This window comes from Chrysemys picta, chromosome 15 (genome assembly GCF_011386835.1).
Source record: "Chrysemys picta bellii isolate R12L10 chromosome 15, ASM1138683v2, whole genome shotgun sequence".
Classification (NCBI taxonomy): Eukaryota; Metazoa; Chordata; order Testudines; family Emydidae; genus Chrysemys; species Chrysemys picta.
In genome coordinates this window covers 1,530,513-1,548,249 of record NC_088805.1, presented here as the reverse complement: position 1 = coordinate 1,548,249, position 17,737 = coordinate 1,530,513, and the positions used below count along the sequence as shown (strand labels likewise).

At 46.3% G+C, this 17,737-nt stretch overlaps 1 protein-coding gene across 25 annotated transcripts in view; it reads left to right on the top strand.

The window, feature by feature from the left end:
- Positions 1–17,737, top strand: part of MTMR3 (myotubularin related protein 3) — a 203,298-nt gene that overhangs the window by 20,618 nt on the left and 164,943 nt on the right. For 2 of the 25 annotated variants that reach the window (XM_065568426.1, XM_065568422.1), the window contains exon 2: positions 4,028–4,568. The exons of the other annotated variants lie outside the window; for them this stretch is intronic. The gene's annotated coding sequence lies outside the window, so the exon portion shown is untranslated. The remainder of the gene's footprint in view (positions 1–4,027; positions 4,569–17,737) is intronic. 25 annotated transcript variants of the gene reach the window in all.

Genomic DNA, 17,737 nt, shown 5'->3' with positions numbered 1-17,737 from the left:
ACAGTATTTATAGATTTGGCCTGCTAAGAGATAAGGCTATCACACTGTTATCTTGATATCTGGAAGGGACTTGAGTATGCTTTTTGGCCTCTGTTCAGAAACCTGCTACAGAGCATAGGCAATGAATGCAAAGTGTTGATAATCCAAACTTGTTTCCTTAAGCAGTGGGGAAAGTCACCAGGCCTAAGAAAATCTGGTCTGAGCCAGTCTTATGGGACTCTTGACACAGTTTATTTTTCTTCTGGTGTTTATAGTAACAGTTCTGCTACTGTTAGTCCTATTTTGTAAGAGGGAGTGCATGCAGTAGAAATGTCATGCCAAGCCGCTGCCTTCCTATCATACTGCTCTTCTTCAGGTTTCCTCAGTCTCTAAGGAGTTCTGCTGTGTTGTCCAGTATAATGCTCTGAAAAGAGATCCTGTCTGGTTTTTGTTTGTCTTATCGTTTATCTTCATTTTTTGTAGGCAACAGTGAAAATGGATTGATTAGTTCTAAGGTCAGTCAAAATATAACTAAATCCCAGTCTTTTCCTCTTATTACTATTGGCATAATCATCTTCAAGGTTTTAAAAACCACCAACAAAAAAACCCTCTGGTGGTAGTCAGAGGTAGACCTGAAAGATTGGATAGGGCAGGTGCACTCAGGAGCAATCTACATTCAGTTCACATTTGGAAGGCTTCTTTTATAACCAAAAGAGATGGAAACCTAAGCTTAATTTGTAAAATCATATAATATTAGGGTTGGAATGGACTTCAGGAGGTCATCTAGTCCCAACCCCCTGCTCAAAGCAGGACCAATCCCCAGACAGATCTTTGTCCCAGTTCCCTAAATGGCCCCCTCAAGGGTTGAACATTCAACCCTGGGTTTAGGAGGCCAATGCTCAAGCCACTGAGCTATCCCTCCCCCCTGGGAACTGATAGTTTAGCACCCAGTATGGAATGTTTCCCTCTGACTACTGGTGAGTGTCTTTTTTTTTTTTTTCCCAAACCTAGCTCTTTACATGTGATTTTTTTTTTAATTTTTTTTTATTTTTATATATATAAAAAATATGTAACTTGGATGCTGACAGGCTTTTTCCAGTAAATATCTTCCACAGAAAAGGTTGGCTGCATCAGAAAAACCATTTCTGTTAATACTCAGCTTCTATTTGGACTGGCTTTGCAAAAGGTATGTCTTCAGAACTGAAACAGTTATAAAAGCAAGAACATACAGTAGCTATAAAACACTTTAAAATTTAATACAAAAGCATGTTTAGCAAGAATGTCGTAACCCAGTCCAACAAATAGGAAGAGTCAACTTCAAGAACAAAGTGTATAGTAGACAGAGGCTTCACACCAGGAACAGGAATTGCCTTCTATTAGCAGGGCCGCCAAGAGGGGGGGGGCAAGTGGGTAATTTGCCCTGGGCCCCGTGAGCCCTGGCTGAGAATCCCTTTCCTGGCTAGAGGTGCCTTTTTACTTACCTGGTGGCGGTCTGGGTCTTCGGCGGCATTTCGGTGATGGTGGGGCCCTTCAGTTGCTCTGGGCCTTCTGCGGCATTTCGATGGCGGGTCCTTCAGTGCTGCCGAAGACACGGAGCAACTGAAGGACCCGCTGCCGCAGACTCGGAGCGCCGCCAGGTCAGTATGTCCGCTCCCCCACTGCCCCAGGCCCCCTGATTCCTCTGGGCAGCCCTGTCTATGAGGAGATAACTGAGTCTGTGGATGAGGGGAAAGCAGTGGATGTTATTCCTTGACTTTAGCGAAGCTTTTGATACGGTCTCCCACAGTATTCTTGCCATCGAGTTAAAATAGTATGGGCTGGATGAATGGACTATAAGGTGGATAGAGAAAGCTGGCTAGATCGTTGGACTCAACGGGTAGTGATCAATGGCTCCATGTCTAATTGGCAGCCAGTATCAAGCAGAGTGCCCCAAGGGTCAGTCCTGGGGCCGGTTTTGTTCAATATCTTTATTAATGATCTGGAGGATGGCGTGGACTGAACTCTTAGCAAGTTTGCAGATGACACTAAACTGTGAGGAGTGGTAGATACGCTGGAGGGTAGGGATAGGATACAGAGGGACCTAGACAACTTAGAGGATTGGGCTAAAAGAAACCTGATGAGGTTCAACAAGAACAAGTGCAGAGTCCTGCACTTAGGACGGAAGAATCCCATGCACTGCTACAGACTAGGGACCAAATGGCTAGGCAGCAGTTCTGCAGAAAAGGACCTAGGGGTTACAGTGGACAAGAAGCTAGATATGAGTCAACAGTGTGTCCTTGTTGCCAAGAAGGCTAACAACATTTTGGGTTGAATAAGTAGGGGCATTGCCAGCAGATCGAGGCACGTGATCATTCCCCTCTATTCGACATTGGTGAGGCCTCATCTGGAGTACCATGTCCAGTTTTGGGCCCCACGCTACAGAAAAGATGTGGAAAAATTGGAAAGAGTCCAGCGGAGGGCAACAAAAATGATTAGGGGCTGGAGCACATGACTTGTGAGGAGAGGCTGAGGGACCTGGGATTGTTTAGTCTGCAGAAGAGAAGAATGAGAGGGGATTTGATAGCTACTTTCAACTACCTGAAAGGGGGTTCCAAAGAGGATGGATCTAGACTGTTTTCAGTGGTACCAGAAGACAGAACAAGGAGTAATGGTCTCAAGTTGCAGTGGGGGGAGGTTTAGGTTGGATATTAGGAAAAACTTTTTCACTAGGAGGGTGGTGAAGCACTGGAATGGGTTACCTAGGGAGATGGTGGAATTTCCTTCCTTAGAGGTTTTTAAGGTCAGGCTTGACAAAGCCCTGGCTGGGATGATTTAGTTGGGAATTGGTCGTGCTTTGTGCAGGGGGTTGGACTAGATGACCTCCTGAGGTCCCTTTTAACCCTGATATTCTATGATTCTATAAACACAAGTTAAGGGAATGCTTTCAGGTAACTTAAGTCCCCCAGATCTAGCTTTTGGAAACAAACTTACAAAACTTAAACTATTTAAAAATAGTGAATTAAATATTTACATTCTAAACATTGCCGCAGCATTTTATTTCACATGAGCACCTGAAAGTGAAATTTACTTGTCTTTTCATCCAAGCTCAGGGGGAATACAAAAATATAAAGAGCATAATCAGCAAAATAAGTTAAATGTTTAAAGCTTTCAGTTTTAACTGGGAATTGTAAACATCTATGGCTTTATGGGAACTTTTCGCCTCACACTGTCCCTTTAACTTTTAAATGTCCTTTATCTTTTAAAAAATTTTTTACAGCTCAGAATACACACAAATTCTGATCAGTTTCTCAACCTGTAACTGTTTAGAAAGTTCTGTTTGTGGATCTCAAAGCACTGCAGCTCTGGTGAGGTAGGTAAGAGTTACTGAGGACAGATTAGCAAACATGCACTGATACTCTGTCCAAAGTCTGTCAGTCTGTGGCAGATCTGGGAATAGGAACCAAATCTCTCAGCTTTAATCATGATCCTTCCTTCCTTCCTTCCTCTTTGCTACTTACGTTTTGTTCCTGCTTGCTATTTCACTTTTTTCTCCCCCCTCTCAATTTTGTCCATTTATGTTTTGGAGACTTGTTCAGCTATCTATGGCATGGTTTGGTGGCTTCTTCAGATGGGTTGATACCTGTGAACAATCCAGGAGATTCCTTCAATGTCTCCAACAGATTAGACAGACTGCCATTTCACATCTTCTCTGCTTAAACAACTGTTTAAATTCCAAGTTGTATTTCTGACTCCAATTTGTTGAGCATTTTGCTTCCACCTAGGGTTACCTGTGAAACTTTCTTGTCCAACTGAAAAATAGTGGATTTTTTGGGGGGTGAAGTGGGAACAACTGGAAAAAGGTTTTTAAAGTTGAATCACATGTGATTCAACTTTCAATATATTTTTCAGACATAAAGGTACAATCAGTACAAATGAAAACCTTGCAATTCTGAAATAAAACAATACCCATGGTTTAGTCTCCTATAAGCAATATAGGCCTACTTATCTTCTCCCCCCCCCCCCCCCTTTAGCAACTTGCTTGATTCTCTCCCCCTCCCCCCCCCCCCAGCCCACCTGATCCTGGCAACTCAACACCCCAAATGTGCTCCATCATAGAGTATGCAAGAGGTGGTGGGCCTTATTGGCCTTGGGGGAGAAGAATCTGTGCAGACACAACTCCGATTCAGCAGAAGAAATGTAGACATCTATGAAAAGATTGACCAGGGCATGGAGGAGAAGGGCTACAGCAGGGACATGCAGTAGTGCAGTGTGAAAATAAAACATCAGCAACAGTACCAGAAGACAAGCGCGGCGAACAGTCAGTCTGGTTCTGTACCACAGACCTGCCGCTTCTACAATGAGCTGCATGCAATTCTCAAGAGCGATCCCATCACTGCCCCCAAATGCAGCATGGATACATCCCAGAAGTCTGAGCCCCAGGCCACCTCAGGCAACAAGGACGAGGGCAGTCTGGAGGAGGAGAATGAGGGACAGGCGAGTGGTGGATCTATTCTCCCCAAGAGCCAGGAGCTATTTTTAACCCTGGACCTCAGCAGGTCACAGGACAGCGTGGTGGCCGAGCATGATTCTGGAGAAGGCACCTCTGATAAGTATGCAATTTTAATTAGACTGTAGGGATTATGTGCACTTTTATATTTTGTTTAATCTGAAGAATAAGTGAGGTGTAGTGGGTATCTGCTTTGTAGTGGCTGCTCCAACTATGTATAGGGTGCCCCCTGGAAAAGATTGTTTATCTGCACAGGGATGGCCATGGAATTATCCTTGGAGATCTCTCAGAAATTTTCACGGAGGTACTCTGCAATCCTTTGCAGAAAGTTTCTGGGGAGGGCTGCCATTTTTCTTCCACCACGGTAGGACACTTTCCCATGCTACTCCAGTATTAACTCTGCTGGCATCATTGCGTTACACAGCATAGCAGCATAAAGACCAAGTCTGTACACAGAGGCATGCAGCATCTACTCCCTTGCTGCCTCTGTTACCCTCAGGAGGTTGATATCACATAGGGTCACCTATGGGAAATGGAGGAAGCTTTCATTACAAGTGCTTGTCCTGCAAACAATAGAGCATGTGATCCACTGCCCATGGTGAGTTTCAGGACCCTCAACCATGCTTTCCCTAACATGCTGGTGATTTGGTTGGCAGGGATCAGCGTTGACCTCAGATTCTGCAAGTCCAGGGTGACTACTACCAGCAGCATTAAGGGGGTAGGGGGTGGGCTTCCTGTGGCCGCAACCCTCCCGGAGCTGCTCTGACAAAGACAGCAGCTTGGGAGGCTTAACGCTGGTCCCTGGTCTCATAGCAACGTCCATGTTGCTAGGCGGAGGGAGCATTGTCCACCTGTAGCAAACCCGTGTCAGGACTACAAGGTTCAGCACAAGGTCCGTCACCCATGTCGCGGGGCCATAGTCACAATGGCTGGTACAGCAAACCTGTTTACTGAATAGCTAGGGATTCTGCGTATGTTCGGCTTGCACTTCAATGTAATAAGGAGTGTGGTGTAGTGGTTTTTTTTTTTTTTTTTTTTTTAAATGACTAGCAGCCTTGCACCAGACTTGTGCTTTGCATGCCTTACGGAGGAAAGCTTGGCCTTTAGTGCATACACCACACTTGTGGCTAGGCTTTTGCAGATTAGAAGGTGGAAAAAGAGGACATGTGATGACATGTTCAGTGAGATAATGAATGCCTCTGGGGCAGCTGAGACAGAACTAAGAGCCTGGAGGATTTCATTGTCTGAAAACTGGACGTGGAGAGCATCCCGGGAGCATGAGCATGCCACGCACGATGAGATGCTGTGGATTATGAAGGACCAATTAAACATATTGAGGCATCTGGCTGAGCTTTAAGGAAAGTAGCTTGAGGCTAGACTCTGTCTGCAGCCCCTGCAGAACTGCCTGCAAGCATCGCCTGTTCTCAATCCCACTCCCCCAAATGTTCTGGGGGGAGCATTCAGTGTTCCTTCCACTCTGTACTGTGGGAGGATACCAAGAAGAAAGGGTGGCCATTCAATGATGTCTGATGGTAAAGACTACTGTACTTTCACAGGCAAGCTGACTTGGTTTCTCCCCTCCTAATTTTATTAGACTGTTTGCCCAAGATTACATTATTTTCCTGTTTTCAGTGTGTGTGTGCGTGTGTGCACTAGAAGTAAATGTTTTGAGAATGAAATGCTCTTTATTCCAATCATGGGACTTAGGGGGAAGTACAGGGAAACTGATGCAATGGAAGGGATGGTATGGGAAGGCAGATCACTGAAACAGGTTTTCATTTTCTTCCATTTTCTCCTTGCTGGCCTCTTCTTATTGCCCTCGTATCAGGTTGGCAGCTAATTTTGAGCAGCCAATCTGCCTCCACCCCCCACCCTTGCAGAAACTTCTCTCCCTTTGCCTTACAGATAACAATGGGAATATTACTTTCACTGAGGTCTAACCTAGCAAGCAAACTCTGCCAGTGACTCTTAGAAAATGCTTTTGGATGTTTAATCACTATTCTGCACTTGCTCAGCCTATTGTTGAATCGCTCCTTACTGCTGTCCAGGTGGCCGCTGTACAGCTTCATGAGCCATAGGAGCAAGGGGTAGGCTGGGTTTCCAAGGATCATTACTGGCATTTCAATATCAAGTTATTTTGCGATCTGGAAAGAAAGTCCCTGATTGCTGCTTTCTGAACAGGTGTGGTTCTAAAGATGCACGTCATGCACCTTTCCTGGCTATTCCATGTTGTCATTGAAACTCCCCCTGTGATCCACCAGCACTTGCAAAACCATTGAAAAGTATCCCTTATGGTTTATGTACTCTTTTGCCAGGTGGTCTGGTGCCAAGATAGGGATATTACATGCCTTCTATTGCCCCAACACAGTTAGGGAACTCCATTGTGGCAAAACCATCCATTGTCCTGCACGTTGCCCAAAGCTGCTACCCTTTTAAGCAGACGTCAATTAATGGTCCTGCATACTTGGATCACAACAGCTCCCACTGTGGATTTACCAACGCTGAATTGATTTCCCACTGACCAGTACCAGTCTGGTGTTGTAAGCTTCCACAGAGTGATTTGCCACTTGCTTCTCTACTGTCAGAGCAGCTGTCACTTTAGTGTTGCTGTTCTTCGGGGCTGCGGAAAGCTCTACACAAAGTTTCTGGAAAGTGTCCTGTATTCAAAAGTTCTGCAGTCAGTGCAGAAAGCCTTCACTGTATATATATCCTGAAATAACTTTTTAGGAAGGATGGATTTTCAAAAGCAGTATGACATTATCAGTGACTGTTTTTAGAAAACTTTTAAAATTGTGACTTTTTCTGAGCTTCTGCATACCAAGCTCAATATTGGAAGTGAATGTTGTGCCCAAATCAAAACCTCCATGACATCCAAAGGTAGCTATGAAACAAGATCTAGACATGATATTCATCAGTAGATGAATGGGTTATATCTGTCAAATGTTTCCATGCTGCCTCTTTTTTTTCTTGTTTTCTAATTTTTTTTAAACCTCAGCTTTCTCAGCTAGGTTGGTCTGAGACACAAGGTTTTGACTTGTACAAAAATCAGTAGTTCATGGTGGTATCCTAGTTCCTAGTCCTTTGCTGAAAGCATTACTACTTAGCCCAGGGGTCAGCAACCTACAGCACATGAGCTGATTTTGAGTGGCACGCTGCCTGCCCACTGAGAGGAGGAGGAGGGGCCGGAAAGTGCCATGCTGGGGGAAGAAGGGGGAGGAGGGAAGCTTGGCTGCTGGAGGACCAAGCTTCTGCCTCCTGCCCTGCCAGGGGAGAGTGGGGGTGGGGGGTCCCAGCCCCCTACCCCACTCAGCCCCCCACCCCCATTCTCCCCAGCAGGGGCAGGAGGCAGAAGCGTGGTCCTGCGGCAGCCACACTCCCGTTTGTTCCCACAATGTGGTGCATTCCGGGCCTTCCTCCTCCCCCCTCTCCCTGCCGGGCGACAGAGCGGAGCCGAGCCGAGCGGCAGCGTGCTCGCTGCCCCGTAGAGGAGGCAGAGAGAGGTAGGGACAGGCCTTGGGGAAGGGGGTGGAACAGGGCATATCCCTTCCAGCCCCCTGCCCTGAGCAGCTCAGGGCAGGGGGCTGGGAGCACCCCCCCCCACGAGCTGAGCACCCCGGCCCTCTGCCCTGCACCCCCCACACCCTCCAGCCTTCTGCCTTGTACCCCCACACCTCCCAGCCCGCTGCCCTGATCTCCCCCCAACACCCAGCCCTCTGCCCTGCATCTCCACACCCAGCCCTCTGCCCTGATCCTCCCCCCCCCCCCCCACACCCAGCCTTGTGCCCTGCACCACCCCTCTGCCCTGATCCTCCCCCCCACACACACCCAGCCCTCTGCCCTGACCTTGAGTTGCCCCGCTCAGCCCACTGCAGGCCTAGGTGAACAGAACCCCAGGCTGGAAGTGGGCTGAGCAGGCTGGCAGCGTAAGATCAGCATTTTAATTTAATTTTAAAGGAAGCTTCTTAAACATTTTGAAAACATTGTTTACTTTACATACAACAATAGTTTAGTTATATAATATAGACTGAGACCTAAAAAACATTAACATGTATTACTGGCACATGAAACCTTAAATTAAAGTGAATAAATGAAGACTCGGCACACCACTTGTGAAAGGTTGCCTATCCCTGACTTAGCCTAAACTAGCTATCAGGTAATCTCCACAACTGTTTCAACTGAAGGTCTTGCACCAAAGTGAGATGAACTGGAAAGTCATAGTACTACTGTCATGCTTTTTAAAAAGGAAATAGTTCTTGGTACAATAGTTAGGGATTTTTCTCCTGAAAGTTCACAGGCTGGAAAGGAACAGCATTTCATTCTGCAGGTCCACCAACCTGACAGTGAGAGATGAAACTTGCATATGGATGTGTGTCAGTATCATTTTTAAGGGAAAGGTAGCAGATCATGTATCCACAGTGATCCCATTTGTTCTAAGTTTATTTTTGCACAAAATGAATGGTATGACACTGAATAAATACAACATGAAATTTACACATTTAGCCAAAAGACATCACTAGTTAGTGGGAGTCAGGTCACCCACCCTCTCGCAAGGACTGGATCAGAGATTTGCAACCAATACTTCTTGTACATAAAACTACCTACAGAGTGGGAGGGCAGATTAGAAGAATTTAATTTACTCTGGGATCTCTTCATTGCATTAACAACTATTGTTAAAAGCTAGTCCTGACTCTCTCATGACTGACCTGCAACTTTGAAGAAAACTGGCTAGTTTCATTCTTTTGAATTTAAAGCATTGGACTTTCATACTTAGTGTGATGGATATGGAATTGCTATGTATTAATGTATGAATTCTGATAATTTTGTGAACATTGTATGTGACCTGGTCAGTGAGGTACAATTACTGTATAACTGGTGGATTATTGGAATTTCCTATATGAATGTATTGATTTGTCTTAACAGGGGTCTGTGGGAAGAGGAAAGGAATGCAAGGGGTCTAGATAAGGACACCCCAGCACACACTTGAAAAACAGGGCAAACTGTTAGCTTCAAGGTGCCAGTCTCCATCAAGATGCATGCCTTGTTTGCCAAACCTAGGAGCTTGGAGATCAAAAGAAAACACTTACAAAGCCCTTCACGGAGCAGGGAGGGTGGCATTTGCCAGAAGCTGTCTAGGGAGATATGCTGCCAGAGTGAGAGAGAAAGTGAGAGACTCTGTGGAGGGAGTCTAAAGCAATTAGGCCTTTCCGGATCCAGGGATTGGTAACCCTTAGGGCAGGGGCAGGCAAACTTTTTGGCCTGAGGGCTGCATTGGGTTTCTGAAATTGTATGGAGGGGTGGTTAGGGGAGGCTGTCCCTCCCCAAATGGCCAGGCATAGCCCAGCCCCCCCCTTGCTTCTCACCCCCTGACAGCCCCCCTGGAACCCCTGCCCCATCCAACCCCCCCATTCCCTGACTGCCCCTGGGACCCCTGCCCCCATTCAACCCCCCATTTCCCACCCTCTGACCGCCCTGCCCCCTAACCCCCCCCAGACTCCCCTGCTCTCTATCCACTTCCCCCCCATCCCCTCCGCTTCCTGCCTCCTTACCACGCTGCCTGGAGGCAGAGAGAGGTAGGGATGGGCCTTGGGGAAGGGGGTGGAACAGGGCATATCCCTGTTCCACCGCCTGAGCCGCTCAGGGCAGGGGGCTAGGAGCACCCCCATGAGCCAAGCACCCCAGCCTTCTGCCCTGCACCCCCCAAGCCCTCTGCCCTGATCTCCCCCCAACACCCAACCTTCTGCCTTCCACCCCCACATCCCTCAGCCCTGAACCTCCCCCCAACACCCAACCTTCTGCCTTGCACCCCCACACCCCCTCAGCCCTGCACCTCCCCCCAACACCCAGCCCTCTGCCCTACACCTCCACACCCCCCTGGGACCCCTGCCCCCATTCAACCCCCTGTTTCCCGCCCTCTGACTGCCCTGACCCCTATCCACACCCCTGCCCCCTAAGCACCCCCCCCCAAACTCCCCTGCCCTCTATCCACTCCCCCCCCCCCCCTCCTGCCTTCTTACCACACTGCCTGGAGCACCGGTGGCTGGCGGCACTACAATCCCGTCGCCCGGAGCACCGGTGGCTGGCGGCACTACAACCCCGTCGCCCAGAGCACCGGTTCAGGCTGGGCTCTGCAGCTAGGGTGACCAGACAGCAAATGTTAAAAATCGGGACTGGGGTGGGGGGGTAATAGGAGCCTATATAAGAAAAAGACCCAAAAATCGGGACTGTTCCTGTAAAATCTGGATATCTGGTCCCCCTATCCGCCGCTGCACTGCCTCAGGAGCTTGCAGCCCTGCCACCCAGAGCATTGCGCCGGCAGCGCAGTGAGCCAAGGCTGCTGGGGAGGGGGAACAGCAGGGGAGGGGCTGGGGGTGAGCCTCCCAGGCCAGGAGCTCAAGGGCCGGGCAGGAGCATTCTTTGGGCTGGATGTGGCCCGCAGGCTTGCCCACCTCTGCCTTAGGGGAAAGCTAGATATGTTTTATTGTTTTAAGATTTTTTTTCTGAACTGTTTTTGTTCTAAACAAATACTGTACTTTAAGGAGACTGCCTGATCACTGTATAAACCACTAACAAGAATTTTAGGGTAACTGCTTGTTAGGCTTGCTAAGGAGATTACAGATTAGTACCAGGAGTCTACTACCTAGAATGGTGGTCCCCAAATTGTGGGATGCAACCCCATAGGGAGACATGGAGGAATGTTAGGGTGGGTATGGCGGGGCCCTGGCTAGCTCCCATGGGGGGTGGGGAGGGAGCTCCACCCAGCCCTGTTCTGCCCCCAGGTCTGCCTTGCTTCTAGCCCCAGCTGCAGCTCCTGCCACCGCCTCGGCTCCTGGCCTTCGCCTCAGCTCTTGACCCCAACGTTGGCCCGGCTCTGGCCCCAGCGGTCCCAGCCCCAGGCTCTGACCATGGCCCACTCCTGGCCCTGCTCCCAGTTCTGGCTCCTGGGCAGGGAGGGTGGGAGGAGAGACAGACATATTCTGTTATGGGTAAGGGGAAGCGTGACCAAAAAAGTTTGGGGACCACTGATCTAGACCCTGGTCTGAGAGTGGGGAGAATTCCCCCCAGAGCTAGATGATGACCAGAGGCCTGAGACCAGAAGGCAGGGAGGGTGCTTTCAAAGAAACCTGGAGGGGTCAGAGGTGCAATTAGGTTGGTAACTGTGATTCTTGGTAATACTATGCCAAGTTTCAAGTAGTTAAGATACTGAGAACTATAATATTATACAGATTCTTAATTTTACCTCTGTGCTTTTTTAATATGTTGCTCTATGTTAGGGCAAGAGAATGATAGAGTTTATGATTTTAGCCTGGGATTTTTAAAGGCACTTTACTTCAGTGATATTTGGGGACTTAACTCCCTCACTCTCCTTTGAAAGGTAAAGCCCTAAACACTAATTCTGGAATGTGCCTTTCGTTTAAAACTCTGCTATGAAACTCAATAAAAATAAATAATAAAAATCCCTAGGTAGAGTCAATGTACCTTGTTAAAGAAATCCTGCAACTCTTGTTCTGTTTTTTTAAATAAAGGAGTGTAACGCTACATTCAAGTGAACAATAACTTTGTGGGTATATGTTTGTGAGAGAGAGGAGGGGAAGTCACTAAGAAAACAAGTTATTTAAAACAAATTACTTGGTGTTCAGACTACAGTGGGTGCTTTTATAAAATAAAACATTAACAAGCTTCAGTGGACTGCTTTGTAAACCCTTTAACCTTTCATAAATACCAAGTAATTGGGCTACATGCAGAAATGAGGGTGGTTGGAGATGATTCACCTTCCGCCCCAAGAGCATATGATACATGGGTTAAGGTTGATTTAGTGATTACAGAGAGTGTGATCTAGTTAGATGAGGATTCCTGTGCCTGCCACTAGGCTCTTCACTCCAGCCTATGTGGATATATAGCCACACCCCTTTTTCATAACCCTGCAGTCTGCTGCTCCCCCATACAGCCCCAGTCCAGGCTTTAAGCAGTATGAAGGGCCTTCAGCTGGTCTTTTGCACCACAAATGAATTTTAACTGTGGAGAAATTTAAAATACCTTAATAGTATCCATATTAAAAAAACCTAGTTTTTAATCCAGTAAATGTTTGTCATTGAAGTGTAGTATATAATTTAATACCTGTACGATCCTTGAGACATGTGAGTAATAAGAATGTAGTTTGCATAGTTGCCCTGGATGTTAATCCTTGTTTATTTTCGGGCTTGTGTATGCAGTGTGGCAATGTGTATGACAGGTCTGATTTCTGAAGTACACAGAAATGTTGTACATTAATTGCTCCATGTAGAGACCCTGCTGATGCACACCAAAAATTCCCCAGTGTGTTAATGTAGCAATAGACAAGCCATCATTAAATGTATTGTGGCAGAGCTCTGACCTTGTCCCCGTGGGTCCTGCGCTTCTAGGCAGTATATGCTAGCCTCAGTGGCTCTCTGTGACTCTCCACGTAGCCCTTCTCTCTCTAGGGCCAGGGTTACAGTCTACTGAGCCCTTTTCATCATAAGCCAGCAAGGAGGTTGGTGAGAGAACTCCCACAGTCTCTGTTGTCCCTAGGGCTTGTTTTTAGAACAGTTTAGCCTCCTGTCCTGACAGGGGGCTGACTTCCCCTCCCAGGAGGTGTTCCTGTAGTGGTGGGTTGGGGGGGGAACCCGGGCCCGCCCTCTACTCTGGGTTCCGGCCCAGGGACCCTAATGGTAGCAGCTGTTGGTAGCCAACCTTTCACTGGCTGAGTTGCTACATTTCCCTGGGCCACTTCCCCCACAGCTCTCCTGCTTCTCCCTTACCTTAGGACTCCCTTATCAATAACTTGAGGGTGTCTTCATTAACCAGTCCTTCAGCCACCCTGGCTCTCCTCTGCCTGACTGGAGTGAGCACTTTTTATAGTATCAGCGGGGCCTTAATTAGAGTCAGGTGGTCACATTAGCTTAATGGCCTCACCTGACTCTTTGCAGGTTAATGTTCTCATTAGCCTGGAGCAGCCCCTGCTCTGGTCAGTCAGGGAACAGAAAACTGTTAATCCAGTGGCCAGTATATCTGCCTTCTGCTATTCTGCTGTACCCAACTGGCTTGGATCTATCACAGTATGTTCATCTCCCTAAAGTGTCATTCATGATCTTCTTAGAAGCCACTGAATGAAATGCAAGTTAATGAATAGCACAATAGAAATTGTTTCATTATATCCAGGATGGAAAAGAGCCATCTAATTCTTGGATGTGATGTCAGACTTGAGAGTCAGCCAATTAGAAACTTACTCATGCTTCCACTGCTCAAACAGCTGCCACTCTGGTGGCATTCCCAGGGCAAGCTGCTCAGCCTGCATTGACAGTTCAACCCAGGCTGCCAGAGTTTTAGCACAAAGCTGCTCTGGTGTCCGTTTTAAGAAGAGTTAAGAGGAATGCACGGTAGTATTGATCAGAAGCTTAAAGGAAGATGGCATCAAAGAGGGAATGGAGACATCTGTAGTGGAACAGGGAGGGTTGTATAAGCAGGTCATGTCTGTGAAAGTTTTAACATGGATCAAGCAAAAATAATGCCATTTTTTTCAATTATTAGTTATTCCATCATGATTTTTATAGTGTTAGGAGGCAAAGATAAAAAGCTGTCCCCCAAATCCACCCTCAAAATGTCCTATCTTTTTCATAATAGTATGACCTGTCTATACACTCTTCTTTTTACCAATAGTCATAGATAGACATTTTTATCTCAAATTAGTTTTTAAAGAGGTGAGAAGCTTGAAGTATGTACCTCTTTTTCTCAGAAGACTCTAACTTGAAACAGATATTATAGGTGGATTCGATAGCAACACATTGTTAAGGCTGACTGACATTTTCCATTATACGACCCTGTTTTCACTTGCTTACAACTTGTCAGAAATTGAGTTGTTCAGGCTGAAATTTTCAAAATTGGGTGACTGCCTCAGGTGGATTATATAAAAAATAAGGGTTCAGCAAACGTAGTCTAGCCATTCTGAGAATGAAGTTAGGAAAAAACGTTACAAAATTCTTATAATTGTGTTGAGACACTCCTGTCTAGTGCCCCTATGCTTGGGAGCAGAGATTCAAAATTTAGCAGAGAAACGCCTTTTGTCATTCCTGAGAAAATCCACCCAAATTTGTCTGAATTGTTAGCCTCTGAAAATTTTCATTTGCCTGTGCTCAGTATAAGTTTGTTAGAGACTAGCAGCAAAACTATCCAAATATTCCCTCTCCGCTGAGCATGTTCCACCCCCAAAGAGGTTACTGGACATGCCCCAGCCTGGGACTGAGCAGAACATTTCCTGCAAATGCTCATCCTAGATGAGGGGCACGCTGTACTGCCAGGCACCAGAACTGAGAGCAAGGTAATTGTATCTCCTGTCCTGTCAGTACTTCCACAGCTAGAGCTCATGCAGTCTTTGAGGAGAAGGATGCAGCCTGATTGTCGTGCAGGAGTGGACAGATTGGTGGTGGGACAGGAATAGCAGGGGGTGGGAATAAGGATGGGGAACAGGAGCAGAAACAGAACAAATCCGGCTGGGGGGAATAGAAGCAAAGGAGGATAGATACAGGGAAAGGGAGGTAGGAACTGACGGGATATGAAGGGGCGACAGGGTTTATATAAACACTCTTCTCCAGAATCTGGAATAGAACTCAGGGTTCTTGAGTCTCAGTGTTCCTCTGCTGTTAGCAAATATTTGTGAAACCCACTGTCAAAGTATATGTCTCCTCTTCCTTTAGTGGCTGACCCACAAGGAGGATATCGACCTCCTCCTTCTCCTATGGCTTATGTGTTAGGGCCTGTGATGTAAATCTGAAGGTTTTTACCATACTGATAACTTGTGTGGGGTCATTGTGGTTCCATATGATATGGTTTTGTTTAAAAAAAAACAAAAAAAACCCATGGTAAATTCATTTTAAAAAACTACATTAAAAGAATATTAAAGTTGCAAAATCAAGCATTCAAAAATTAGGAATGCCAGAATTATAGTTGCTCATACAAATTTAATTTCAGCCCCCTTATGTGTTTGCATTATAATACAGCCGTTAATTACATGACTGATTTTTCCACAGGACCTCTGCCTTTTTGAGTGCACAGGATGGGTGGTGTTCAGGGATTGAATCCGGGTCATGTTGTGAATGAGGCTATTGTCTGTAGGACCACTGCCTTATTTGTTGTGGAAACAGGAAATTATGAAGTGATTGGGGGAGGCAGTGGGGAGAGGGTTGGTCTCGTCTCATGGCTAAAGCATGTGATTGTCATCCTGGAGAACTGGAATCTATCCTAGCCTCTGCCATAAAGTTCCTATATGATGCTGGCCTAGTCATTTAAATAAAAATTTTCCACAGATGACCACTGTGTGTTCCTCATTTTTTGGATGCCTAACTAGAGACATTTGGGCATGTTTTGCAGAAGTACTGAGCACTCAGCTCTATGGGAGCTGTGCTTTTAACATCAAAGTGCTGCAAAAATGTGAAGTACTCTGAAAAAACCTAAGTAGCTTGATTTGGGCACCCAAAATTAGTGGACAGTTGAGATAATTATTCTCTATATCTTAATTTCCTGTCTTTAAAATGGGGATAGTACCATCACTTTATCTCACAGAGATGTTGCAAAGATAAATTAATTAACATTTTTGAAGCACAATGGGGCTAAGATGATGAGCATCATATGAAGCCCATGAGGAAATATCTTTATTCAGTGCAGAGTTTGAATAGTGTGAAGTAATTAAGGCATGGGTTCACACAGTGAATGATGAAGATAGAAAGAAATAGCTTCCCATTCAGTTGAGACCTGACCATCCAGTGCACTGAGTAATGCAGGTGTCCTGTGGAAAAAATTGTATGTGATCATTAAATACTTTAGGCATACACACAAGAGGGCTGAATTAAAAGTTGTACAGGCAAACTTAATTTCTGGCATTCCTAACTTTTTGAGAGCTTGACTTCATAACTTTAGTATTCTTAAAAAATTTTTAATGTACGTAAAATAGAAATTGAATTAATCTGGAAATGTGTATTATGGTGAGTTGTTGCAGTCTCATTAATATACAGATTCATAGATTTTTCATGCAGTCAGCTTTGTGCCTCCCTCCATGTATATTTGCTTCTATTGTGATAGTACCCATAACAACACCAACTTGTAGTCCAAAAATGCATCACAAAAGCATGTCCACCCAACCCCGGATCCTTTCCTGTGCAGCAGGTTCTACATGTTAATGTTCAGATTTGTTGAGCTGCTGTCTATCAGGAAGTGAAATCTGGAAGCAGTGAGTACGCCTCTGTCTCATGTCTTTCCCAGTAGATCTGATATCCTTGGTGCTGAAATGGTAGCTGGAAGAAATTAATACATTGTTTACTAATTTTAATGTTATATTGAGATTGAACATAAAAATTGTTGGTAGCGGAAGTGCTAGTCTATGATTTAAACCAGGGGTCTCAAACTCAGTTTACCTTAGGGCCAGGGCCAGTCTTCAAATCCTCTCAGCGGGCCAATAATGTCACTGAAGATGGTGTTCACGCTACCTCCCGGCCCGTTTCCCACCCTTTTCCCTTGCTCCCTTGGCCTCATACCACCCCTGCTGACTCTGCCCGGCGACTAGTGATGCTGACTCTGCTTGGCGACTAGTGATTGTATCTGTCTCTCTCCCCCAGCCAATGAGAGCTGTGGGGGGCGGCGCATGGCTGCATAGATCTCTCCTCCGCAGCTCTGCCAGCAACAGCAGGGATAGGGAACCACCTGCAGGGAGCCAAGTTGCCTGAGGTTAATGACACGTGCTGAGTGTAACCCCTGGGAGGATTCCAGGAGCAGCAGGATGGAGCAACATTGGGATGAGGGGCATGTGAATCTCTCTTCTCTCCCTCCCCCCCCCCCTTTGGTCAGCAGCCCTGAGGATGAAAGAACTTTTTTAAAAGTTTCCGCGGCCTGCAGTGGGGAGCTTCTTGGGCTGCAGATGGCCCGCGAGCCGGGATTTTGAGACCCCTGATTTAAACAATTATACTAATGGAGATTGTATTTTGAGAGAAAATGACAAGATTGTAGAAAAATGCAGTTGTACAGGTACACCTCTACCCAGATATAACGCTGTCCTCGGGAGCCAAAAAATCTTACCACGTGTTATAGGTGAAACTGTGTAATATTGAACTTTCTTTGATCCGCCGCAGCGTGCAGCCCCCCACCCCCAGAGTGCTGCTTTACCGCGTTCTATCCAAATTCATGTTATATCGGGTCGCGTTATATTGGGTTAGAGGTGTATCACAATTTCAGATCCAGTTGACAAAAGTATACTTCTAGGTGAATGGA